Source organism: Aquarana catesbeiana, linkage group LG02, assembly GCF_042186555.1.
Source record: "Aquarana catesbeiana isolate 2022-GZ linkage group LG02, ASM4218655v1, whole genome shotgun sequence".
NCBI classification, from domain to species: domain Eukaryota; kingdom Metazoa; phylum Chordata; class Amphibia; order Anura; family Ranidae; genus Aquarana; species Aquarana catesbeiana.
This window is the reverse complement of record NC_133325.1, coordinates 155163170-155190912: the sequence shown is the minus strand read 5'-3', so window position 1 is coordinate 155190912 and position 27743 is coordinate 155163170. Positions and strand designations below refer to the sequence as shown.

The 27743-nt window shown below is 40.5% G+C and overlaps 1 protein-coding gene across 2 annotated transcripts in view; it reads left to right on the top strand.

The window, feature by feature from the left end:
• HDAC7 (histone deacetylase 7) overlaps positions 1 to 27743 on the top strand; it is a 466455-nt gene that overhangs the window by 116209 nt on the left and 322503 nt on the right. For both annotated transcript variants that reach the window (XM_073613657.1, XM_073613659.1), the window contains exon 2: positions 1229 to 1281. The gene's annotated coding sequence lies outside the window, so the exon portion shown is untranslated. The remainder of the gene's footprint in view (positions 1 to 1228; positions 1282 to 27743) is intronic.

Here is a 27743-nt window from a genome sequence, read left to right as displayed (position 1 = left end):
ACCAATTCTTGGAGAAGGGGGCACTGCAAGGGCATTTTTGTTGCAGCATGGATTCTAGCTTTAAAACAGCACTGTCTTATTTTTTACCAATAGGGTCCTTTCACAAGGGCTGTCCATCTGTCTGTTTTTTGTCCTTTGACATGAATCAAAATGAACAGCAATACATCCCTATGGGTGGAAAGGTTTAAGCAAACTTGCATCTGCCTACATCAGCCCACTTCCAAGTCTTTTCAGGTACAACAAGTTTACGTTCAGGTCCGTTTTTACTAACTGGACCAGAAGTGGGTGGATATAGGTATATGCCAGTCCACTTACTTCCGCCTACCCATTGGTATTACATGGGTCTGTTTTTCCAAGGTGGAAATTTCGAAATGGACACTAATGTGACATCCATACCATTCTGATCCGACTCAGTGGGTGATCATTCTAGAATTCCCTGCTGAGACTGAACAAACACTTCCTGTATGAAAGGTGCCTTAGTCTAAAAGGGCAAAATAAACAGTGAAGGTAGTAGTGTTTCTTTATACTGTAAAATGTACACGTCTGTTCACATACAGTATTTATGACATAATTCTATACCAGGAAGCTAAACATGCAGAAGTGTGAGAGACGATGTGTCTGAGCTAAAGTCTAATCACACGTCTGATACTAACACTGATAAGAAGCCTAATATAGACTAAGGATTTTACTAATGTACACTCGATTCAGTATCTTTCATAATCACAAGTTTAACCACAAGCTTAAAGCCAACAACTATATAATGTTCCTATTTTGGCCGATTTCTGCTGGCTTGGCCAATATTGGGCCCCGTCGACATCATTCTGTTCAACGAATGTTGATTGTCCAACGTGTATGGCCAACTTAGCTTTGTCGTCAGCCTGTACAACATCAGCCATCTGCAAATTTGGAAAAGGCGGGAACCAATGAACTGCTTTCATCTGTTTGCTGTAGGGAATCTTATGGGTCTGTCTATTGTTTGTCCGCTCTTATTCTATTTATTACATGATTTAGAAACAAATATTCAGTATTGACATTGTGCTATTTTTTTCACTGGACATATCTGTTCTGATAGCATGGCTTATTATAAAGCTGCTCTAAAGCTGGCCCATTCTCTACTTATTTTTGCCATATTTCAACAAAACAAAGGGAAATAATATAATAAGGGCCAAATTGTTTTCAAATATATATTTCATCACTTAGTAAAATATTTTCCTCTGTTTTTTCACAGAAAAAATCAGCAAGGAGTATGTGAAGCTGGAGAGGCAACATTTTCCTTCAGTGGTACAACTTTTACTTTATTAATATTCATCATACTTTGCCAATATTTTCCTGTTTTTTTCACTTGTTTTACACTCCACATTTGTAGCACAACTCTCCATGTTAATTTTTTGATAAACTGGATGATAAGAAAGCAAGATATGATGAAGAATGGTGAACAATGTATTGAAAGGAAAGCAGTTATTTCACTATTCTTCATAAATAGGTCCCTAAGAAGCAGCACATATATTTTAGTACTGATGTTGTTGATAGCTATGGGAGACAGAAGACGCACAGAAAAAAGAGTTCTTGACAATACATGGGTACTTTAGTGAAAATTTCAGAATACAGAGGATCTACTGTCTAGCACAGCAAGAAGAGAAAACCTAGAGGCATTTTTCTTGACACGAGTGACCCACTCTCAACATGATGGTGGAGAAGGAATGAGAAAGTCCACATGTCTTGGTGGCTTAGCCAGACTATCCAGCATCAGGTAGAATGATGATGGTTCTCAGGTAATACTAATTAATCAAGAAATCAGAGGCAATAGGGATTAGAGGGATGGTTATTGGAGAAGTACAGATCAAGCATGGTGGCAAAATTTTTAGCATCGGAATAGTCAAGTCAGGTAGATCAGCAGAGTGACAGCTATGTTTGGGCATAGGACATTAGTGTTATGCCATTGTGGCAGTAAATGTAAGCAGGCCTATGCTCTATGTCTTTTGAGAGTGTATGAAAAATTCCAAACTGCAAGATCACTAGGGTTACCAATGTAACCTCTTTCTTTTTTTTTAATTTTTTTGAGCATTAGGCTTTACAGAGGAATTATGTGAATGTGACCACATTAAAGAAGCAACCAGCACATTGCAATTATTTTTAAAGGTCACAGAACTCCAAATGTATTTACACCCAAACCTTGCATTTGTTTTGGATAAAACAGGGAAGGGTAAAAAACCTTGTAAGTTAAATTTTTTGCTGTCCTTGCCGCATTGATGGGATTTCATTTTGTAAAGTGCTGAGCAAACTGTTGGTGCTATATAAAACCTGTATAATAATAATTTCCCTTCATTGTCTGTTGTGTAGACAGAACTACAAGTAGCAGGAAATCTCAACAAAATTAGTGTAAATCTCTTAATCGCTTGTCATTGGAACAGGTGTCATCTTTGGAAGATTCCTCCTCACGTCTTCTTCTATTGAAGCTCTAAAATTTTAGATTTATCATTTATCATCATATCATCACGTATCTATCTTTGTGACAATGGTCACCAAGACAAATAGAGAGGTGAATCCTCTCAGTGGAGACACAGACAGCAATGAAACTTGACAAAGTTTTGGCTATACAGTATATGCACTATAATCTATTTATACATGGTGTGCTGAATTTTTTAAATTCACTAAGTCTAAGGGTGGCCATAGACATTCCAGCTGTTTTGGGCTGACTGGGAATTATTTGATTATGGGAATTTGTCTATGGGGATGTCACACCTACCCCTAGCATTGATGGTCAGGGACTTTAGCTGGCTCTGTGTTCTTCACCTATAGCAGCCCCCTTTCTCTAAAGGCAAGCAGGCCTACCAGTACTCAGTTGCCCCCAGGACTTATACACAATCCTATAGTACCTGGCTACCAAGTGCAAGCTAACCACAGCAAACAGGTACTTGCGGTTGGCAGATAGGCAGAGTGGTCCAATGGCAGTCCAGGTACAAGGCAGGCAACTTTCTTAGAGTAGTCAGGGTCAAATCCATGGTCAAAAGGCAAACAGAGTTCAGAGTATTCCAAAGTTAAACCTGTGGACTATAACGGGGAAATTTTAACTAGCAGGCAGGGTGGGGATCAGGCGAAGGCAAAGGTCAAGGTATGCAAACAAGGCAGGCAAACAGGGAGGTTGAAGCATGTGTTGCAAACACTATCACAAGCATGACACTAAAGGCTTTGCAGGCATAAAACAAGTTTTGTCTTCATCCAGAGGCTATGTCTACATTAGTCAGCACAGAGGTAGACAGTCAGATAGGAGGAGTAAAGCTCAGCTGAAACCAGAATGCTGAAATGAGACCAGCAGCTGCCAAGGAACAGGAAGGTTATACGCTCCTGACAGGGGAAGTGTGCAAACAGTACTGATGTGAAATGTGAAATTTGTACCATTAAAATTAAGCACAGTACAAATTAAATGAGTAGGTTTGACGTTTGCCTGATACTGGTTGTTGTCCCCAGCACTGGGCCCTGTCTGTGCATAGCTCATCCTCCCTCCAACATTGCCCTTAACAGGAGAACATGTATGAATAGAGTGCTACTGTTTAGAGTAAAACATGCCCCAGAAGACACTGTAAGACACTGGGATCATGCAATTATGTCTAGCCGTTCTCGTATGACCAACCTAAACCAGGGCACATATGGTCATATTTCATTGAAATGATCCTATTTGAGCTACTACTTTGCCCAAAGTGCTGTGACATCTTGTGTTACAGCCATTGATGGAGTGACTGCGTCACTTGTTTGACATCACCTAAAGCTTACACAGAATAAAAGATACTTTAAGACAGACACACAAAGGTATCTATGAACAGGTACATACAGACTAAATGGATATTGCCCGATACAGAAAGACTATTAATATTGCCAAATACAGAAAGATTATAAACTAATGTTTTTTTCCCAAATACAGAAGATATTGGAAGAGACAGGCATACATTAATGACTGACTCCAGCTGTGAAATGCCTTCCCCACCCAGACCAAAGCAAGGACGTGAACAGGAGTTATGAAGAATATATGTCTGTGCATGGTTCCCCCCCCCCCCCAAAAAAAAGATCCCTTTAAAATTGTATTTGTCTATAATGTACACTAGCAAAGCAGCTTATCAAAGAAGGCAGTTTAATTAGGAATAAAAGTGAGGTGACCCATAATAACTAGTCAGGTTTTATGTTCTTGTTGTCAGATCACTGAAAAGGTGACTCTTAATTAGTTTTTTTAGGGCTTACTGCAATTTCTCATCATGAGTGCTCTTTACGATGACTCCCTGAATAAGCCTGAATATGTCATTATTTCTTGTTAATTTATCAAAGCAATGTAATATACTTAGTTTCTTACGAGTGCTGTGAGAAGTTTAAAGCAATTAATGTTTCTTTGGATCTATGTCTCCATAAATCCACATAACAGTTCTCTTCCTTATTCATAGCATTGTTCCTCGCTAAAAGTGAGGAAATAGATATGTCTGCATTGTTCTAGAGAACACAAATGTGCTGCACAGATGTGACTACATTACTGCCCATGAAAAACGTTACATATGACACACATCTCTCACATTGCAACACATTTAAAGGCTCCATCTGGTGGGCCAACAAAGTCTAACGACTTCCAACTGGGCACAGCGGAGTTCAGGGAGCAACGATCGGGAGAAAACACAGGAATTTACAGCATTTTTACGCATAGATCAAATTATTTGTCCCCCATCTGTTTAGCATCATCAGAGATAAGGAAGAGCGGCTTTGATTAATGCAGCATAAGCCTAATAAAAGCAAACAGTCACTGGGAAATAGAATCTTCAGGAATTATAATGTTGAATGTTAAAATAGCAAGATATTATAGCTACAATGTACCTAAAGGAGAATCCTACTTAAACACAAGCCAACTTTCAACCACTTTGTAAAAACATCCAGTTTTTGTCTGTTTTCCAGGGAACCATGTAGAGTGCTCTCATAAATATATAGTTGGGAAGTAACTAGGTCCATACTCCAGAGCAATCACCATGCCACGGGAATCCAAAAAGATAGTCATAACAGCAGCTTTAGTAGAAATACCCAAAGACGCTATTATTTATGACAAGAGTCCTGATAGCTATGTAGATTTTGTGCTGACAGATTTAGAAAACAGTTTCCCAATATTTTGCAATCAGCGCTGCTTTTTGGCTGATTTAAATATTTTTGGTGTTGGATAGCTATGTGCTTGGCAACCAGTGTACCCCTGACTAGGCCATAGATTCCCAGCAGAGATTTGTGGGGGTACTGGAGGATGGAGATGGTTGACACTCAAAGCTGAAAATGTTTGGCACATGATCAGAGGAATCACCAAGGTTCTCTAGCTATCTGTATCTATCTTTAGACTTGAGTTCTTCATGTAGCGCTGGTAGATTTGCAATCTACCGCATGTTAGGTAAATTTAGTAAATTGTGCGTTAGGAAGGTTAAAGTTTGCCTCTGTTCCAGCTTGGCTGACGTTGTGTGTGTTTCCGTGCTGACCGGTGGGTGTCGCTGTTGCCACTGGTCAGGGTTGGAAAGGCAACGTGTTGAAGCGTATGAATGCTCCTCTGTCCCGGAGGCACGCTCGGTGGAGGTGGTCCTCCGAGTTGCATTCTGGGCGAGGGTATTTATGGGACAGACGCCATATTTTGGGGTTCATTTTACAGCCACCTGCTGGCCCTCCTGGCCGACAGGTATGTGTTAAGGAGCTACCTCGTGGTCCTCTGTTTGGGAGGCCCACGATACAGCGGCGCAGAGGTGGGTCCAGAGGCTTGTCTGGAGCCTACCACCGCGACCGAGGAATGGTCCTGAGCTGTTGGTCCTGTGTGACGAAGCTGGACACCCGCGGAGATCCCAGGGGAGGACCCGTCTTGGAGAGATCACGCAGCGTGCTGGTCTATAGAGGGGCCTGGTGACTCGGTTGGAGGATGTATCCAAAAGTAAATATACAGCATAGTGTTGCCGGCTCGGCTTAAAGGTTCAAGCACTGTGACTGACTTTCACTATAGAAAACCCTATACATCCTGTGGCAGAGGATTGTAGGGATTTTGTTCCCAAACAAGTCTGTGGCAGAGACTTTGATTCGTGCTGCGTGCTGGCTGCTAGACCGGTGAGAGAGGCCTATACAGACGAGCAAAGAGTGTGTCCCACGAGGGGAGCGCATTTCAAATAGTATTTGAATTCTACCAGGACATTTTGTCAAGAGAACCCTACCAGAGAATATTTGAGTTTCTTCTGCAAGTTTCCTTTCTACCTCTTTCCTGCTACTTCCTAAGTCGTTTGTTTTAATAAAGCATTGAAAGCATACTACAGTGTTGGTGCGTGTGTTGTCCAGGAGTAAACTCAACGGAACCCTAGACCCGGTTCCGGTGAAACTGAAGGAAGCAGAGTGAAGGTAACAGACCCGCTTAAACCAGCAGCTCCACCGTGAGTTAGTGCTACATTCATAAGAGACAAGATGGCCAGGATAAGAAGGTGGTCTGCAACTTAGGGAGATGTGGAAGGCTGGTAGACTGTGTTCATACATCTAACCCAGAAATGTTGCTGTCAGTAACACTTTCTAAGTATAAAATAGCCATGCCTACCAGTGCAACCTGGCTGGGTCCTTCTTGTTATTACTTCAAAAAAATATGTGAATATTGTTCTGCGTCCTTATAGTTTACCTACTCTGTCTCTAAATGTATGTATTTCTGTAACATGGATCCTGGTTTCCCATGACCAAACACAGTTATAAAATTATAACCTTCTGTTCATTGTAACATTTCTAGTGTTGACTTCTCACTATGAGGTTAGTTTTGGACTGTGTTTTATAAAGTGGTGTGAAAATTATACTAATATGTCAGTTAGTAAATTAGTGATGCACGAGTAAACTGAAGGAGTGAGCTGAGGAGTAGAAATATGGATTTGGGTGTCATCAGGAAAGAGATGATATTTAAAGCCATGGAGGTTATCAGCTGACCAAGAGTGGAAATGTAGATAGAGAATAGAAGGGGTCCAAGGACAGAGGAGCACTTAGATAGGTAGGATTAGAGCCAGTAAATAGCAGAGTCTTAACGGCTAGGTAATTGAATTTTTACCGAGTTTTAGCAGGGCAGTTTCAGTGGATTATAGTGGGTAAAAGCCAGACTGTAAGGGATCAAGAAGGTTGTGTGTGGCAGCAGCTTAGACAATTGTAGGTTAGGCATTTTAGAAGTTTGGAGGTAAACAGGAGCAAGGAGATAGGTATTACGTTGTTCAGACTATGGGGCCCAGCAAAGGTGTGAAGAAGATGCCAGTAGAGAGGGGGAAATCGAAGATGTTAGAGACAAAGTGTAAAATAAAGCAAGAAGGTGTCCAGGTTAGTTTAGAGGGGAAGGGGTACAGAGGGCAGTTGGTTAGGTGAGGGGAAAAGTTGAGCAACCTCCTCTGTATTAACCTCCCTGGCGGTAATCCCCAGTCTGGCTTGGGGTGGAATTTCAGTACCAAGAGCGGTAACCCCGAGCCAGACTCGGGAATGCATCGCAGCATCCAGGAAGCTCTTACTTACCTTGTTCCTTGGATCCTGCGATGTGTCCCTGCAGTGTGAGCGGCTCGTCCTCCGCTCGATCTATCATGGAGCCACGCTCCGTTCCCTGCGAGCGTTGCGACGCACGGGGACGGAGAACGGCGCCAAATTCAAAAAGTGAAACACACACAATACATACAGTATAATGTAATCTTACAGATTACATTACTGTATGAAATTATTTCACATCCCTTTTGTCCCTAGTCCGTCATCAAACACTGAAAGTAATGACAGCACAATTCTGCAACTGAGCAAATTTCATTGTTTTTGATTGGATTACATTATTGAATATTTTTTATTATTATTATATTATTATTTGGTATAATTATTTATAGTTATTTATTATATTATAATTTATGATTTTGTGTTTCAAAATTTATCACACACGAGATGTCTACTAGACTCTGGTTTGGACAGATATAAGTGTGTTATTCCTTAGAATTACAGGCCTACAATAAAAAACGCCAAATTTTCATGCAAAATAATTGTACCGCTTTCAGCACCTAAAATCCGACATAATCATACTGCCAGGGAGGTTAACAGGGTCAAAAGAGGAAAGTATTATATGTGAGTTTATGGTATATTGGAGAAGTGGAGAAGATATCTGGACAGTGGTGATCTCATCACAAATGACATATATATTGTTTTTTAAATGATTGGTAGTGTCCTGGGTAGTGAGTGGGTTAGTGGGTAGATGTAGTGGGGGACGAAGTAGAGAAATAAAGGTATAAAAGAGTTGACAAGGTCTTGTATTCTTTTCAAAGAATATAAGACATTCTGTGATTGGACAAGGGGAGATTGTGACATTTATGTACCCCTTGTCCAATCGCAGAACACATTAATATGCATTGAAAAGAACACAATATGGTTTATGAACTGAGGAGCTGCAGAGTGAGAGACTCATTGTGATTGCTGTGCTCCAGGCCCGGAAGTCAGGTTCAGCACTTACATTACTGTCAAGAGGTGCATTGCCTGTAATTCAGCTTTAATTATTTTGGAAAACTGAATAAGAAAACATAGGTGTTAATTTACTAAAACTGGAGAGTGTAAAATGTGGTGCAGTTCTGCATAGAAACCAATCAGTTTCCATTTTTTTTTTGGCAAAGATTAAAGTGGTTGTAAAGCTTAAAGTGGTTGTAAAGGCACAATGTTTTTACCTTCATGCATTCTAAGCATGAAGGTAAAAAACCTGCTGTGTGCAGCAGCCCCCCCAGCCCCCCAATACTTACCTGAGCCCCTTCTCGATCCTGCAATGTAAACGAGAACCTTCCCTCTCTGGGGACTTGCACTCCTGATTGGCTTTTGGCAGCAGCAGGAGCCATTGGCTCCTGCTGCTGTCAATCAGTGAGCCAATCAGGAGATGGAGGGGAAGGGCCGAGTCGCGGCTCCCTGTCTGAATGTACACACTGAGCTGCAGGTCAGAAGTGTGCCTGCTTGGGTGCCCCCCAGAGCAACATACTTGTTATTTTTTTTTTTTTTTTTAAACAAGACTTTAAAGTGATTGTAAAGTCTCATTTTTTTTTTTTTTTTTTAGTTAAAAATAACAAACATGTTATACTTACCTGTCTTGTGTAATGGTTTTGCAAAGAGCAGCCATGACCCTCCTCTTCTCAGGTCCCTCTTTGGTGCTCCTGGCCCCTCTTTCCTGTTGAGTGTCCCACAGCAAGCAGCTTGCTATGGGGGCACCCGAGCTGAGCTACAGCTCCCTGTGCCCATTCAGACATGGAGCCCTGGTCTGGCCCCGCCCCTTTCTCTCCTCATTGGCTGGCTGACTTTGATTGACAGCAGTGGGAGCAAATGGTGCCTCGCTGCTGTCTCAGCCAAAAAGGAGGGGAGTCCTGGGCAGCCGAGACATTCCTACAACAATGCTGGATCTAGATGGGGCTCAGGTAACTATTAGGGGGGCTGAGAGGGGCTGCTGCACACAGAAGTTTTTTTATTTTAACGCATAGAATGCGTTAAGATAAAAAAAAACCTTCTGCCTTTACAATCACTTTAATATCACTTTAATTGAACAAGCTGAAGTTAGAAGCTGATTGGCTACCATGCACGGCTGCACCACATTTTTCACTCTGCAGTTTTAGTAAATCAACCCCATGCTGTCCAATGCCAAACTTTCTAATTTGTGTTTTGTATCCATTCCAAGTTTGGACTGTCTAGTTCATAAAGGTAACAACTCTATCTTATTTTCTTTTTGTATACATCAGATGTATAACGTGGTGATGGTTTTGTCAAGACAATGGTCTCTTTTTTTATTGTTCATGATCAATATTTTTCCTTTGGTAAACCTTGCCACTGTAACAACATCCATAAAGGATTTTTAGTACTTTAATACAGGGTAGAATGTCCACTAGATGGCTCCCTGTGTGATGAGATGGTTTTCATGGCTATAGAACTGTTGAAGAAGGGAAATGATTCCAATGTAGCGGTCTTGAAACAAGTAAAAATAGGATTTGCAGAGACTGAACTTTTTTTTTGTGTTGTAAATAAATGGAACTCTACAAAGAGTCAGCATATTCATGAACTGAACTCCTGCATTTGTCTGTTTAGGCTTCTTTACCTATATCTGTTTATATATAAATATATATATATATATATATATATATATATATATATATATATATATATTATAAGTTGTGCTATTTTTTTGTTTTTTTTAACGTGACTGTTAATTAAAAGCAAGCAGGTGATGAGTGTCTGTTTTATTTCACAACTTTTTTTTAACTACTAATGCTCTAAACAAGGCACAAAGGGCCAGAGGTCTACTAGAAAACTTTAGATTCTCATGTCAGAACCTGAAGAGGGCCTTATTATTTGTATTTAGCTGAACCTTGCAAACACTCCTTTTTGTAAGTTCTCACGAAACGGATATTTCAATTTTTTTTTTTTTTTGGGTAGAAGCTGAAGAGATAAATCACCTCAAAGTTTCTTCTATCTATCAGGAATTTTAGTGGTGGTGAGATATCTGAACTTGAGTTCTTGGGTCTGCAAATCTGCTGTGGCCATTTTGTTCCTAGTCTACCTGCTGGATTTTCCATTTATTTTATATAATGGAGAATGTAAGAGACAATGATGAAACACACAAAAGTGGGTAGGCACACTCAAAACTCCCATGTGGCCAAGAGTTTAACCACTTGAGTCCTGGGGCTTTTTTCTCTTGGAATCCCCAAAGTCCCAGCGTGTTTTTCATTTTTTTTATGCCTCAGTTTCCGCCCGCAATACCTTTTAGCATTTGTCATATACTTTACAGTATTAAGCCCCGTACACACGATCAGAAAATTGTATGAAAAATACTACTTTCGAAACGATCGTATGATAATCTAATCATTAGTACATAGCCTTCAAGAGCTGATGCTGACAGTTCATCCAATATTATCTAATGGGACAAGCACAAACATTTTGCTCGTATGATACCAGATCGTACGATTTTCGTTTAATCAGTACAGTTGTCGTCTGAAAATGCAGTACAAATACATTACAATACATTGCATCAATCTTTACTCTGTCGTACAAGAACTTTCATAACTTTAGTAACCTCTCATTTTTGATATGAGACTAGCATGCAAAAAAAATTGGAGGATTATTAGTCATATAATCTCATCGTGTGTACCAGGCGTTCGGCCTCATGCACACGGGCGCCTGGGACCATGTGTTGTAAACTTAGGTTATATTTTCCCAGTTGGAAACCACAGGTGGGTTATACACATGCCCATAGAAATCAATGGCTGTATGCAGCTCTATGTAGATATATGCAGGTAGTTGTGCAAACTTTTGCATACATATGGATGTACACCCCTAAAACCAGGCGGTCTTTTTCTAGGGACTTATGTCCATACACACGTGCATGTTTGTGCAATGTGTACAGACACATCAAGAGCCAGCAGTTTTAGATCGTCACAATGCATTTAGTTCAGGGGAAGTTTTAAAATGGTGCTGGGACAAATAGCCGCTGTCTCTGTTACTTACCCAAGTAAGTAACAATATTTCTTCTTTTTCTACAACGCAACCAGAACATGATAGGCTGTGGCCAAGGCGAACCGTTTCATAATGTCGAGATTCTTGAATGTGGTTTATTTACCAGTTCACCTTGCAAAATGAATATACACTGAAAATTGCATGCTTACTTTGAAAAATGAAAGCTAATAAATAAAGTAAACCTGTGTTATCTTTAAACATCCAATCGTGTTAGAGGGATATTGAAAAAAAAACAATGATTTTTGTAGCATATGATTGGTTGTTTGAAGTGAACATTGATTCACCTTATTTGCTAAGCTCATTCAGTTTGTAAAGTTATCAGTTTGTACTCGTCATCAACATCATTGATAAATGGAGGAGCTGGTACACATGGGCACATGGGCTCAGGGACAGTTGCCTTTGCTATATTCAATACAGTTATATCTTAATATAAGCTTATTGTTGTCTTCATAAATCTGTGTAAAAATGTTTGATGTATAAGCATCCTCTTTTATTTTTCCTCCATTTGTAGTACATGAAATATATTCCAAAAAGCATTTTAAAACACAAGCATCAGGATGAAATACCTACAGTGAAGGTTTGGTGAATGGCACCTTTACTGCTTTATAGATATACCCATTTCTGTCAATGTTTTCATTTAACCACTTCAGCCCCGGAAGATTTGGCTGCTCAATGACCAGGCCATTTTTTGCGATACGGCACTGCGTCACTTTAACTGACAATTGCGCGGTCTTTTTTTACCCACAAATAGAGCTTTCTTTTGGTGGTATTTGATCACCTCTGCGTTTTGTATTTTTTGCGCTATAAACAAAAGAAGAGCGACAATTTTGAAGAGAAACACAATGGGGGTTATTTACTAAAGGCAAATCCACTTTGCACTACAAGTGCAAACTACAAGTGCAAAGTGCACTTGAAATTGCACTTGGAAGTGCAGTCGCTATAGATCTGAGGGGGACATGCAGGGAAAATAAAAAACAGCATTTTAGCTTGCACATGATTGGATGATAAAATCAGAAGAGCTTCCCCTCATTTCAGATCTACCCCTCAGATTTACAGCGACTGCAATTCCAAGTGCACTTTCAGTGCAATTTCAAGTGCACTTTGCACTTGTAGTTTGCACTTGTAGTGCAAAGTGGATTTGCCTTTCATAAATAACCCCCAATATCTTTTACTTTTTGCTATAATAAATATCCCAAACTTAAGGGGGTTGTAAAGGTAAAAGTTTTTTCACCTTAATGCATTCTATGCATTAAGGTGAAAAAACATCTGACAATACCAGTCCCCCCCCCCGTTTTACTTACCTGACCCCTCTAAAGTCCCGCTCGCTCGCCCCCAAAATCCTCTTTGCCGCTCAGCCTGCCCATTGATTGGTTATAGTGGATGGATTGGCGCTCAACACCATGCGAGGGATCTTGCATGAAAGTGTTGGGTCCTTGCGGGGGGGGGAGCCGAGACAGCCGCCGAGGGACTCCAGAAGACCAGGTTCGGGGCCACTCTGTGCAAAACGAGCTCTACAGTGGAGGTAAGTTTAACATGTTTGTTATTTAAAAAAAAAAATTTACTTTAGTGATCCTTAAAAAAAAAAAAAAAAAAAAAACACATTTTTTTCTCAGTTTAGGCCAATATGTATTCTTCTACATATTTTTGGTAAAAAAAAAATCACAATTAGCTTATATTGATGGTTTGTGCAAAAGTTATAGCGTCTACAAAATAGGGGATAGAGTTATGGCATTTTTATTTTTTTTTTTTTACTAATAATGGCGGCAATCAGCGATTTTTATCGGGACTGTGATATTGCAGCAGACAAATCAGACACTTTTGACACATTTTTGGGACCAGTGACATTTATACAGCGATCAGTGCTATAAAATTCATTGATTACTGTATAAATGACACTGGCAGGGAAGGGGTTAACTCTAGGGGGCGATCAAGGGGTTAACTGTGTTCCCTAGGTGTCTTCTAACTATAGGGGGATGGGTCTGGCTAGGGGAAGAGGGAGATCGGTGTTCATACTTAGTATGAACAGACGATCTTTCCCTACTCCCCTGAAAGAACCGGGATTTGTGTGTTTACACACACACATCCCCATTCTGTAACGAGCAATCGCGGGTGCCCGGCGGTCATCTCGCCCGCGGGTACTCGCATCGGCTCAATGGGACGCGCTTTGGGCGCGCGCCACCGAAGGTTTCTTAAAGAGCCAACGTACAGCTACGATGGCACGCACAAGGGAGCGAACCTGCTGCAGTATAACTGTGGCGGTTGGTCCAGGAGCAGTTTAAAAATAACCTTTTATTCTAAAGATTAATTTCTTCAAAGCATAAGACTTATTTGCTATTGTTTTTGGATCCAAATATAATTCTAAAATATGCTGTATAAGTTTTGTAATGTTTAAAAGTGCCTTACTAGATTACAAATTATATACAGTATAATACATGGTCAGATTGGAATGTATGTACATTATGTTATGGAAAAAAAAAACAGGAAGGACAAAGTTAAAGGGGTGACTTCATGTTTCTTTTTCTTGTTACATTTCTAATCATTTCCTTTTAAGTAAAGTCAACATTTTTCCGGCCATATCTTTCTTCTTTATCGCTCAGTGGTTTAGTATTCCTTACACTTTCTCCCCCTCCCAACAACTTATTTGTGCTTTCCCATTATGGTGGACCGCGTCTGTTTAAAGCCAACGCTGTTTGTTTTCGGATGGCAGGCGCGACACAGGGGCACTTCCTGTGCAAGCAGGAAGCAGCCGTTTCCCGTCAATTTCCTGTTGCTATGGCAACCAGACCTCAAAAGCAGGAAACTTTGACCCTGTTCAATTAGTTGGTATTCTAAGGAAGATTTTTTGGAATCCATTGTGCATAATTCAAGGTTGAGTTGCACTGCTTTCCTTAGGAATTTTAGAACAAGGCTCACAAAACAAAAATATCACCACAAACAAATGTCCTACTCAACAGGACCTGTTTACTAACAGTGGAGAAAACAATACAAGGCCAAATATGATGCCCATAGTGGGTGACCCATTTTGGTAATTAAAGCAAAACTAAACTCTCTCAATCACCAATAACTATTTTTAATCCTTATGCTGCTAGCATCGGTAAATAGATAGAAAGGTATATTATATTTTCTTGTATTAAACTTCTTTTTTTTTTTTTTTTACATATATTCAGTTGCTTTCTGGTTTCTGGCCTAGGCCAAAATGATCTCATACACCCCAGGAGCATTTCTTTCTTTCATCTGGAGTAGGGACAACTAGGCTTTCTCAGCTAAGCACACCCTCCTGCCTGCATGCCTGAAATAGGGGAAGATGGATTTTTGGAAGTAAATGGTACATAAATGATCTGCCCTTACTCAAGGTGGCCGTGGCACATTTTCCACTCTCTGTTTTCCACTCCAGAATCTAAATAATAATTTTTGACCCTATTTCCCTTTTCCTTCTCCCTAGTTTTGAGTCACTTTGGACCCATCACTAAATTCTTACTCTGAAAATAGGTTCTTCGAGCTTAGCAATGTCTGATTGGTCTCTTGACCATGGGCAGAGCCCATGTGGTCCAAACGTTTCTCTACCTCATATTTATACGGCAACATTGTATTCTGCTAAGACATTACTTCTAAGGTGTTTTTTCTGTGTACTTAACCATTTATGATCTCCAATGTGTGATATGTGTTTGTATTGATTGCTACAGTTTTGTGACCTGTTCTATATGCTTTGCTTGAGGGCAAAATAAAAGTATATATATAAAAAAAAAATGCCGGGGTGTATTTTTCAAAATGATTCCTCAACAAAAAAAAAAGCATGGATACATGGAGGGATGTTTGCAGAAATTCATTAAAGTTTAAGTTTGTGGTGCTCAGATATGGTTTAGTTCCGCTTTAATCATCCTATGAATAATAAAATCCAATTGGCTAGATTGGGCAGCAACTCTTTTTTTTCTCCTTTCTTTCTACTACTTTTATAAATAGACCCTTAAAGTGTATTTTTCGTTTTTGCTGCCAAACTGGAATAACCCTAACATTATATTTGTTACATATCCCCATACACATAGCATCATTTAAAAATATATTTAAAGATTGCTGAATACCTTTTTAATTGCTTAAAAGTCCTATCTCGCTTCCCCCTGCCATGTAATGTGAAGGAGGGAGTTATGGGGGTTCGCCATAATGAACACTTTACTGGCTCCATTATCAGTTGTAAATTAAATGTGCACACTGTCTGTCCTAACATAACATAGTAACCAGTCAGCTTCTAACTTCTAATCAGCTTGTTCAATTAAGCTTTGACAATAAAACCTAGAAGCTGATTGGGTATTATGCACAGCTGCACCACATTCTGTAAATATCCCACCCAATTGGTCCAACTGTTCTCTTAACACCCCCTAGTAATAGTACTCATATTCATGATGATATATAGGAAATTAGTAGTGCATCTTTAAAAACATCTAAATTCCCATAGATAGAATGTATATACAATTTTGTGGGTTTTTTAATGCTTTTTTTATGTCGATGTATGGTATATATCTCAATTAGGTTTATTTATCTTTTTTTTTTTAAACAACAAACATTCTGCTTTTTGCTTTAAATTATATTTGTTATTTTGAACAACTAGGAAAAGGAGAGCTGAAAAATCACTTGCGGGTTTAACTAATCATGATTTGCATATTAATTCCTTCTGGTCCACATAACTGGAGGTGCCTACATAGTTTGCGCTATAATGTGTCCTCCTTTCCCATCTCAGAGAGTTGGGAGTGATGCCAAACATAAATTGATTTAACTTCTTTATTACATTTGCTCTGGGACTCAATTGTTACAGTAACATTATAGATGACAGTAACATAAACCTTTAAGGGTGATTTAATACAGGGAGTAATTGTATCTTAGTGTTCACTTCAAGGTAAAAAGGGACATGGTGCGCCAAACTAAGTGCAGTAAGTAGGGAACAATTTATTCAATACAAAGCCAATTGGCTACTCACATAACATCTGTGAGAAACAAGCATGTGAGGTAAAGGTGTCCATGGTCACCGTGGAGTCACCATGGAGTCCGGAACTGTGTCCATGAGAGCGTCCCAGCGTGCTGAAGCGAATTGTCAGCAGGGCAATGGAGAGGACCAGCCTGGTTCCTGCTGGTCGGCGTGCACACCAGCGTGGAATGCACTCGGTAAAGTCAGTAATCCGGGAGTGATGCCTGGGCGTGTCAGATGACGCGTTTCAAAGCTTCACTTCAAACCCTTCTTCTAGATAAATTGACATTTCATTTATTTGTTACATTTTAATTTTCATCAGCACGTTGACCAATGCTCAGTTTGGCAGGAAAATAAAGCTGTTCAGTAGCTGCATCTACTTATGTATGCCGTCAATGGACCCTTTTTTTTTGCAAAAAGATAACAACAGACAAAACATATAAAACATTTTAAAAGACAGTGCACAAATAATGATCAAACACACACAAAGGAGGAAAAAAATATAAATACAAAGAAGAGTTAGGACACTTTCACACTGAGGCAGTGGGGGTGGTAGCAGTAAAGCGCCACCAGTCTAGCGGCACTTTACCGTTGTTTAAACGCCACTTTGCTGCTGCCAGCAGTGCACTTTTAACCAAAAAACCTAAACCACCCCAGAGATGCTGCTTGCAGGACTTTTTTTAACGTGAAAGCACTTGGGCCTTCACACTGGAGTGATAGGAGAGGCCCTTTGCAGCCGCTATTTTTGGCGCTAAAACGCCTGTAAAGCACCTCAGTATGAAAGTGGCCTTAGGCAGGCATATTTTGCACGATTCTTCCATTAAGACAGACAGTGCTGACAGGGGAATCCCTCCTGCCAAGCAATTATCTGCTCCCAGCAGGGGAAGCTGCCCCCCCCCCCCCCTCCAGGAGAAGACAGGAATTATCGCTAGCGGCTATAGCAGTCCCTATCGATAATCATAACAGATTAGGCTGCTTATTAAAGAAACTGAACTACCTAAACACCCACCACAAAAAAACACCTTCCAAATAAAGAGAAAATAAGTTGTATATTTTTTAAGTAGATTTTGAACAAAGAGCTCAATGAGTAAAATTGAGATTATATATTGATTATATATTATTACAGAAAAAATGTACATTTATCATTTTCCTCACATATTGAAATGCATTGCACCCATGATCAGTGGATTGTGGGTGCAATGTCAGGCCTGCATAATCTCTCTCCAGCTTTCTGCATATAACTCTGTATGGGCTTTCTGTTTAAAATTGGAGCAAGAGTGAATTGACTACAAGCTCACTGATCAGCATGTTCACAGTGGATTGAAACTACAAGTCCGTCTAAAGCCAGGTGGGACGTGTAGTTTATTCATTCACAGATCTCTATGAATGACACAGATGTGCAAGGGTGACAGTCGGTGCAAGGGGAGAAGAACCCCTGCCTGCTGTCACAGGGAAGAGGGGTGAGAGGGCACTGCTGTAGCATGTTCCAAAGGTGAACCTAGCCTTTAAAATGTTATTATTGTGATTATTAGCCCTCATGCACACAGGCTGTTAAAATAACGTTATGAAAACGCCAGTATCTTTGCAGTGATTTTTTTAAACTTTTTTCAGCTTTTTTCAGCGTTTTTGCAATAGCGGTTTTTAGCGTTTTTTTAGCGTTTTTTAGCGTTTTTCCGCGTTAGCGTTTTTTAGCGGTTTTTTTTTTCAAATTTTTTTTTTTTTTTTCAATGGATCAAAAACGCTAAAAAACGTTGGTGAATGACGTTTTTGCGCGTTTTTGAGCGTTTTTCAGCGTTAGAGCGTTTTTACAGCTGAAAAACGTCTCTCAGAACCCACTGGTCCTGGGTTTTTTTTACAGCTTAAAAACGCCTATGCCACTTGCAGCTCAAAAACGCCTAGGTGGGCATGAAGCCATAGACTAACATAGACAGGCCTTTTTAAGCTGCAAAAAAAGCTCAAAAAAGCAGCTGTAAAAACGTTCGTGTGCATGAGGACTTATTATACAGGATTTATAAAGCGCCAACAGTTTACGCAGCAAAATTTCACTAGTGGGAAAATTATTTTAATCAAAATCTCATCACTCATCATTCTACCCATTTAAAGCACTTCAGAAGTGTCATTACATGAGCGCTGCTCAGTCTAGGAAGAATGTCAGCCCCCCTCTTTTGCACCCCTTCCCCCCATTGCTGCAATACTGTGATATCCCAGTATTGGCTAGAAAATTGCAGGAAGAAGGTATACTGTATATAGTATTTTGTTTTAAATAATGCATTTTACCATGAAAATATGGTTGTAATGTGGTACTTATGCAAAACAGTTAAATCTTGATTTCCTGTAGTTGGTGGAGAAGTGTGAAATAAATTTAGTCTACAAAAGTTAGTTTAACACAGACTTGTTCCCCCGAAGTTCTCTAGAGCCCTACAGTTTCTTTAAGAGGTCGCTAGGAGCTCCTTGAGCAATGGTGGATGAACAATGCAGCCTCTCCTCTAGCTTCTTGGGTAACTAAGCGCCAAAGCCAATTCAATATATAGCTGTCTATAAGGGGCAATCTTCAAAGTGACTACCAATGCAAGAGGCATTTTTATAAATAAACACTAAAGAAAGCGAGTCATTTTCCTACTGACTACTAATATAAAGGTGCACTTTACTACTCACTTTGCCACTGACCACCAATGTAAAAGGACACTAAAATTTTCACTGTCTACATTTTCTTCCATTGTTATTTGATTAACAACAAAAAAATTGTGCTGACACATAGGACAGGGCTGTCAAGAAATGATCCACTTTGGAAATCAAATATGATATGTGTAGCATTTTTTCTTTTTATTATTGTGTCTTCAATTTACTGCTCAGACTAACGTACCATGAGCTGTAGAAATAATCATTTTTAGCATGGGTTCCCTGACACCCAAAAAATAATGTCAAGGATTCTTTCATGCTGAACAGTTAGAAAAGGCTACTTTAGTATATAATATTGTTAAACTACACTTTATAGGCAGTAATTTTATTCGTGAAGAAGTCCCTTTCCTGCACACTTGATTTTTCAGCCTTGCAATTTAAAGTGTAATTTTACTTTCTGTCACCTAACTGAACAAAACTGAAATGGTCACCCAGGCAAAAAAATAATAAACTCTGCAAAAAGTGTGTGTTATCTATTTTGTTCCATTACATTAGCTGCTTCAAACTAACATTTTTTGGGCTCTTTCCTGTTCTTTCCTTGCAACCTCAGCCAGTTTAACAGCTGACCTGCAGGCAAATAGAAAAAAACATTTTTAGAAATGAGTTAAAGAAGCTGTAAATCAAGCACTGGGATCAGAAAGATAGGGCATAGGGACAGAAGGTGACCAAACTTAACTGCTTTTCCGTAACAGAGAAATATGAGGTAACGTGAATAGTATGAGTAGCTGAACATAACTCCGATATTTTGGCAGGAGTAACAGTTCACATATAAGCATTTACATTTAAAACAGAGCTTCCCCCTTAAGCCTGGTACACACGGGCCAAATACCGGCTGGTTCAACAGGTGTGTACACCAGCCTGTCCAACAGAAGCCAGTCGAACAGCCGGTTTCTGACAAGCGGGCAAGCTGGTAAACCAGTATCCGATCAGCGCTCATAACCAATGATAGTCCCCAACTGATAGTCTGGGGAAGGTTTAGATCCACTATCTGTTTTTTCTTTTCTCTTACTTCCTGTCAAGAAAGGAAGTGATAAGAAATTTCTCCAATGGAGCTTGGACAAAAGCAATTTTTTACAATGTTTTATACCAGTTTTTGTCTTCTTGTCCTGGTTGTAACCACACAATTTCTTGCACAAACACAAATGGGTAAAGGAAGTCTCCACAATGGTGTCACAAACAGAAAAATAAATCCTCTGGAGTTTGGCGTTAAAGTGGACTGGAAAGTGATATAAAACTATGCTAGCAAAATTTTTGGTATGGATAAATAATATGGAATATAGACCAATGCTGGAGTAAGTGCTGTTCTAACCTTCAGAAAAGCCTCCAAAAGCCTAGGCATATAGTCACATGATCACCACTTTAGGGGGAAACTGTCAATTTGATCCTTTGATTTATCAGAGATCAGATTACCTATACTGAAAAATTTGGTCTCACTTTAATTTGAGTTTGCTTTGGCCTCATTACAGTCTGTTGAATTACCCATTAAATGCAATAAATGGCGGCAACAGCAGCCCATAAATTATGTTGTTTTTTTTTGTTCAACCATTGCGTTGAACGAAAGAAAATTCCTCGATTCCCCCATCCACACATTCAGTGTGGATGAAGGAATCCCTCCTGCTGTGGTATTGTAATCTGACAGAGAAGAGCCTTCCCTGCTGTTAGAGTACAATGATCAGTGTTGCTGGCTATAGCCACCGGCACTGATCTTTTGGGAAAAACCCGATAGGCTGGTTGTACAGAAGTCGCTGCGGTATTACATGGTAAAATGTGTGTTATAATTTAGTTCATTGCCGTGCCATTCAGTTTGAATGCCCCCCTCCCCCTCCCAAAGGCACATCCTCACATGTATTGCTCAATATGCACACATGTGAACTATCTCTGTGTGGTGGTATGGTTAAAAAAAAAAGGTGCAGGACCATGATGAAGCATAGTCACAATGAATAAGCTGCGGTAACACAACATACTTTAACGCAGAGCATAATGCATATCAAAGCAAGAGCGGTAACTCACTGCAAAGGTCTAGTTCTGTAAAGATACTCTTTACAGCAGAACTCAGTTTTGAAGTTACGTCTTTTTTAATCACACAAGCAAGACAATGGAAAAATGCAAAAGCAATTGTAAACATTACAGTCAGTATTAGCTTAATCTTCATCTTTTTATACCTCAAGATCTGCTTATCATTTTGACATGTGGTTTGGATTGTTGGTAACCTCTTTCTACATATTATTTTGCCATAAGCTCAGTTTTACCTGCTCAAGTGACAGATCTACTTTATAAGTTTTGTAGCATTTCATATATTGACTGTAGTATTGATCTGTCAGAAATAATGAAGTATGACCAGGTACAGTATATGGCAGGAGCGCTTCCAAAAAAAGTTTGCCAGGTGTTTCCATTTTCAAGTGTAGGCTGTGACTGCACAAATACAGGTTATGAGTGCTGCAATGTATGGGCGACAGGCCACAACTACGTGACTGCTAAGCTGAGTGTTTTGTGTCCACTATACCACAAGTTTACACACAGATCATTTTCTGAGAATCTCAGATTATGAGAAATGAAAGTAAGAAACCTAACCCAAGACTCTATATTTGAGAACCAAAAGGCAGTAATATTTTACAATCGAAAATAAAGTGGGTGGTTTGGAGAGATGGTAATTTTTATGAAACAGCCTTTTCCACGCTGTACATTGACGAACACTCATGTCCGCAGACATTCCACTGATCACCTCTTCAGGAATTCAGCCAAGGTTAAAAATTCAGACCCCTGGGAATCACATGGTTGGGAAATATGCAAACGCCTGCCAGTATCTGGTGATTGGAGTACACTGTGGGACTTTTTCAGCGGAAGTGACAGCTGGGTCAAAAAGACTCCCATATCGAGATACAAATTTAGAAGATGAGTGAAGCACAAATAAATGATTAAAACATGTCCAGAATGTGTGGTTTCCACACTTTAAAAAATGTTGTGCTAGCTCATGGCTTCACACAACCATCGTAAATGCTACAAAAAGGTTTTCTTCCCCATATTATATGCTGAGTCTCAGTCATGATGTCGAATAACTGCTTAAAAGTAAAAATCTAGGAAATTTTCCAGGGACGTCAAACTCAAAAAGAATGAATCTTGTATTCTTATACTGTAAATGTAACTGTAAGTCAGAGACAGTTTGCAACAATGGAGATATATTTCTGATAACCTGATACAGCACTGACATTTTAGCATTGTGCCATTTAAATAAGAACTCCAGGATGGGTTGTTTAAAGTCTAAACTTCCCATGTAGACCCCTTTCACACTGAGGCGCTTTGCAGGCGCTATAGCGTTAAAAATAGCTCCTGCAAAGCACTCTGAAACAGCGGTTCCATTCACTCCAATGTGAAAGCCCGAGGGCTTTCACACCGGAGCGGTGCGCTGGCAGGGCGTCAGAAAAAGTCCTTCCAGCAGCTTCTTTGGAGCGCATTAGGAGCGGTGAACTCACTGCTCCTAAAGCGCCCCTGTCCATTGAAAACAATGGGGCAGCGCTGCTATACCGCCGGCAAAGCGCCGCTGCAGCGGAGTTTTGCGGGCGGAGTTAACCCCTTTTTTTGCCCCTAGCGGGGGTTAAAATGGCCCCACTAGCGGCCGAATAGCGCCACTAAAACGACAGTAAAGCAGCGCTAAAAATAGCACCTCTTTTCTGTTGACGCCCGGGGCGGCTCAGTGTGAAAGGGGTCTTAACAAAGTCTCTTTCCAATATCAAGGTAGCACTGCTACTTTACTTAGTTTCTGTCAGTAAATTTTGTAATTAAGTAATTTTTCTCCTTCACTGATGTGCGCTGATGAGGCGGCACTGATGGGCACTGATAGGCTGAACTGATGGGCATTTGAGGTGGCACTGATGAGGCGGCACTTATGGGCACTGATTAAGTGGCACTGATGAGGAGGCACTAATATGCCACACTTATGGGCACTGATAGGTGGCACTAATATGTGGCACTGATGAGCACTGATAGGCGGCGCTGATGGGCACTGTTAGGTGGCACTGATGGGCACTAATAGGTGGCACTGATTGGCACTGATAGGTGGGACTGGTGGGCACTGATAGGTGGCACTGGTGGGCACTGATAGGCGGTACTGATGGGTACTGATGGGCGACACTGCTGGGCATTGATGGACAGCAGTGATCGGTATTGATGGGCAGCACTGATAGGCGGGACTGATAACCAGCACGAACTGGCATCACTAATGGGCATTGATTGGTGGCCCTTGTGGGCAGGGGTGGGCACTGACTGCTGGCAGTGGTGGGCACTGATTGCTGGCACTGGTGGGCACTCATCACTGGCACTGATTTGTGGCACTGATGGCGCTATTGTAATCAGGGCAATGATGATCAGTGCCAAGATTACATGTGTAGATGTCTCCTGTGAGGAGATGCTGCTGATCAGCTCTCCTCGAAACACACTCTGTCAGCCGATTACCAGGATCTCCAAGTTTACATGTGACCGGCTGTGATTGGACACAGCCGATCACATGGTTAAAGGGCCGTGGACGCGGCTCTTTACAGAGATCGGGGTCGTGACGTGTCCTAGCAAAACCTTGCGGCCACGAGCACCTCGCTGCGCACCCCCGCAGGCATGCGGGAGCGACCATTCTGGTATGCCGTCATATGACATCGTCCCAGAACGAGAGCCGCACCGCCCCACCATCATTTGTTGGTGGGCGGGTGACAAATAATTAATATGTCTGGAATTCCATTTATGTAGAAGGTTTACACAACATTTTAAGGGCTTTAAAAATTAGTTGACTCAATAATGGCAAGATTGAATGCTCCAAGGAACTATTTTTCAGAGTTTTGAATAAAAGTTTGAACAAAATTCTACTGGTGTATGGCCAGCTTAAGTCATGCAAAAATAGTGGAAATCCTTCATCCCATGATTCCTTTCGACTTTCCTCTTCATCAACTACATGGATCTGTGCATATAGGAAGAATATGATCTGCAGCATCAACAAGAAAATACATCATACTAGCCAAGCTGAGACCATAAGAACTAACATAACTCCATTCCTTTATCTCCCCAAAGTGCAGCCATGACTCATAAGCCAACAACAAATTATTCTGGTTGTCAGATGTGCCCCTCCACAATTTGCCTAATTTGCTCTTTTACTCATTCTTTCTCCAAAATCTAAGCTGACCAAACAGCACAATTACTTATATACAAATTTTGACTTTTAGTAAAAGTCAGCAGCCAAGCCATCATCTCCATCTCTTACAAGTCTCTATGTCTGCTGAAATAAGCAAAGAGTAGTAGTAAATGGCTGTTACAGGAAGGGCAGAGAACTGTTTGATGTTTAGGCTTCTTTTTGCTGCATGAGAGATGAGGTGGCAGAGCCCAGCTGGATCTTGGGACTGGAGCAGAGTCTCTGTTTATGGGACAATTAGTTCAATAGTTGCAGCCTTATTGACATGTACAGTATAAAGAAATAGTATCCATTCAATTAGTGAAATAGATGGACTAGTTCTGGCTACAAGACTAGAGATGTAGTATATAAACATAGTAGAATATTTTAGCTAATTTCCTATTCTCTTCTTTCATACAGCTGATATAAGCTTGTCCTATGAGTAAAAATCATTGTCTATAGAACCTTGATAGTGTAAGTTTAGTTCTGCTTTAAAGCAAAGCCAAAACTTTTTTGGAGTTTTGGACAGTGTGGAGAAGGGTTATAAGCTCTGTTAGGTTTTCATTGCTGTCTGTGTTCCCATTTGGGAGACTTATGGGGCGTACACACGGTCGGACTTTTCAGCTACAAAAGTCCGACAGCCTGTCCGACAGACTTTCGACGGACTTTCGACGGACTTGCGGCGGACTTTCTAACGAACAGACTTGCCTACACACGATCACACAAAAGTCCGTCGAATTCTTACGTGATGACGTACACCGGACTAAAATAAGGAAGTTGATAGCCAGTAGCCAATAGCTGCCCTAGCGTGGGTTTTTGTCCGTCAGACTAGCATACAGACGAGCGGATTTTTCGACCAGACTCGAGTCCGTCGGAAAGATTTGAAGCATGTTTCAAATCTAAAGTCCGTCGGATTTGAGGCTGAAAAAGTCCGTTGAAAGTCCGGAGAAGCCCACACACGATCGGATTACCAGCCAGCTTTAGTCCGTCAGCGTCCGTTGGACTTTTGTAGACGAAAAGTCCGACCGTGTGTACGCGGCATTACCCTCTCTATTTGACATCACTGGGAGTCCAAAACTTTGAGCTGTTGCCAGGAAAGGAAAAGAAGGGAAATATTTAAATGGGGACAACTATTTAAGATTGCAATTCCAATACGTTGGAATAATGTCTTCACATTTCCTGATGTGTCTATAGGACAGAAAGTAAAAAAAACTTCCCCATGGGTTTTTAACTATGTCCTACTCCATCCAAAATGAAAAAGTAGTTTTGGATTTAGCTATGCTTTAAGTTGGGAAAGGAGAATCTGATCACTCTGAAAAATAAGCATAATTCTTCCATCGGACATGTTAGTATTGAGGGCTAATGGGGCCAGATTAACCCTGTTGTAACTTTGCAACTGAATATTATATTGTCAGTAAATAATAAAAGTGGCACTCTAAATGGAATCCCTGGATGTCTCAATTTTCTACTTCACTTTACATTATTCTCATAACATTCCTAAACTTAATGATGTTTGTGTTATATTCATTTTGTTCCCACTCAAAGACCTGTCACCCTCTAATCCCATGACAATATAAGGCTAGAAAACGCACAGAAAAGGCTCAGCTAGATAAAAAGAAGTGCTCGTATTACAGAGCGAACTTATATGTATAGAACACTTGGTCTTTTCATGGCTCTGTTCCTTTCTCACCATTCTCTGTTGGTGACCTCAATGATTTGTCATGGGAAAAAGAATTTGTCACAACACCAGTTTGTGACCTAATGCTGAGAGCAAGGAGGAAACGATTGTTAAATATTGCTCAGTTTCACCGGCATAACATGGCTTTGCCAAAGGAAACAAAAGAGATAAGGGAAGGTAGTCAGAAACGGAAAGATTGTGTGACATAGAGGGCTTACTTTGACTCGTATTGTGAGGTGACAGTATTCAGGGATGTGTACTGACAGCAACGTAGTCTTCTCTTCTATACTGGTCCGGTAACCTTATTGCTCTACCGCATTCAAGATTATTGATATACAAATGATGATTTACTAGAAGCAAATAGAAGGCTCACTTTGCAAGGGAAGTTGCACTTTGCAAGGGAATTATCCCCAGGACATAGTGAATGAGGTGAAGCTCTGCTCTTTTGACTTCCCTCATCCAATCATATGCAAGCAAAAATGCAGTTTTTTTATTTTCTTTGCATGTGATTGGGTGTTCTTTGCAAAGTGAAATTTTACCACATTCAATAAGCTATAGGGAAAATTCCCTTGGAAAGTAAAAAAACATATTTGCCGTTAGTAAATAAACCCCAAAGTGTTTGTGGTGTGTTATATTGTATATTAAAAGGTATTCCTATTTTATTCCATAAGCAGAACCCTGTATATTAATATTTTCTTTTCATACATGTCCCTGAGTTTCTCAAGGATCTCAAAAATCCTATAGCGACACAGTAAAAATAATTGAATTTGTTGAACGGAAGCGCAGAGATAAGGATGAGTGTGATTGGTATGTATGACGGTTAGCGGCTGTTTCCCCTGAAGATCTGACTGTGTTGTATATATGGGCTTTAGATTCAGGAGCTGAAGTTGAATGCATGATTTGTTTGTGTTTGATGGGTCGTTGACCTGTTTTTGACTTGGATCTAGGGTGTTTATGATTGGCTTATAAATTGATTCAGGCTGCTTCTGAGTTGCTTGGAGCTGTCTCATTGGTGCTTTGAGTTGCTTCTGAAATGCCTTAAGCTGATTTGGCATTCACATTGATTTGTATAAGCAATGTGGAAAGTAATTCAAACACAGGCAATTCAAATACAAGCACTTATACAACTGGCAGTCAATAATTTGTGAGCCCGTCCTAAGGCTTGAGCTACACTGATATTCAGGACTTTTTTTCTCAGATAATAGGTGCAGGAACTCAACCATGCCCTGCACACACCCCGGACACCTGCATCCCCCTTCTCCCCATCCTGCACTCAGTGGGAGCCACTCAGGAGATCAGATCTTGGCTGCCAGAGAGCAATAGTGGTGAGCAGGGAGCAGAGGGCCTGAGCTGGAGGTGGTGGAAATGAGTTCCACCAAGTTCCAGCTGAAAAAAAGCCCTGCTGATATTTTTGCTGCTGAAAGATTAAACCAAGCCATCTCATTAGAATCACATTGATTTTAGTGTGCTACATATGAGGTGACTGACAATGAGTAGCAAAAAGATTTATTTGCTAGTGTAGCCCTAGCCTTAGCGCCTATTTACATCAGCCTTTGTCCACTTCAGAGCTACTCTTCTCTTACAAGTCAATGGGAAATCAAAAACAGCTTGAAGCAGAGGCCGCACGCATCCGGAGCATTGTTTCAGGCTCGCAGGCTCATTTTACTTCATTGGACTTCATTGGTTAGAAAAGCTGATATATCAGCATAGAGGCAGCTTTTCCAAATTTGAGAAGGTATGGGGTAGCTGGTTGGCTACTCTTGGTTTGGCGC